The following is a 1,087-nucleotide window of genomic DNA, read 5'->3' on the forward strand; positions in this document are numbered from 1 at the left end:
CTCTCCTTGTCTTCTGAATGAAGAAAAATCTTCTTTTATCTCCTTGCATGTTGTTGGGTTGTTCTCCCTAGGTCAACTTCTTGAGCTTTGTGGTTCACCAACCCACCGACTCACTTTTTTCATTAATCCTCAGAATAGAAACTTTGGTTCTGACCTTCTCTTGTTGATCGAAAACCATAGGAAAGTAGAAAACTGATATCCTCAATGGTAAATCCAGATCTTAGCCATTGAGAAGATACTTGGTCTCCAAGACTCACTTGTGACCGTAGATGCACAGCAATGGGAGCAGAGATAATCTTTCCCATGTTTCTCAGAATGGATAGGCAGAACATTAAAGATGAAGAGAAGAAGATATGATGCATGTATATGGAAATAGGTTACCTATTAGCTCTATCTTAGCTTGATGTAGTTTGAAATTGTTGATTAGACCTCTGCCTTTCAAGCTTAATTTTTCTCTTTCTTTCTTCTTTAGTGAACAGCTTAGGGAAGAAGCTCTCTCACTTTCTTTGGGTTCTGACCAAAGCAGAAAAAAGTGTACGTTGCCTTGGAAGCAATGATGGAGGGGTTAGCTTGCTGAACTCAAGTCGGGCTTGGGTTGGTTCTACTCAAGTTCAGCCCGTTTTCATTCTTTTTCTTATCTTCGAAATTCTATTGATTTGTGGCCCACTAAGGTAGATTTGGCTTGCTTTGTATTAGGCTGCTGCAATGTATATCAATTTTTGGCTTGCAACACTTAATCATAAATAATTGACATTAGTTAGATAATTGTCCAAAAATAATGTTTGTTATCATTAATTAATTTAGTTAATTTCTTAACTCAACATTTTTCCATCCAATTCTGCAAAAATATTTAGTAAGCCTATTATCATCTCATATCTCTTCAACACAGATAGTAGAAAATATTTCAGTATTTCAATCATCTCATTTTACTTTTACAGTTTCTACTTCTCCTTCATTTATTGCATTCTCGTTTTTAATATTCACTTGACTAGAACTTTTTGGATTTAGTTTTGGAGCCATACTATATAAATTATAAATTATATCAAATTTTATAATGTATAAAGTTAATGAAACAAATTGTAATATA

This window comes from Arachis hypogaea, chromosome 14 (assembly GCF_003086295.3).
Source record: "Arachis hypogaea cultivar Tifrunner chromosome 14, arahy.Tifrunner.gnm2.J5K5, whole genome shotgun sequence".
In the NCBI taxonomy this organism is placed as follows: domain Eukaryota; kingdom Viridiplantae; phylum Streptophyta; class Magnoliopsida; order Fabales; family Fabaceae; genus Arachis; species Arachis hypogaea.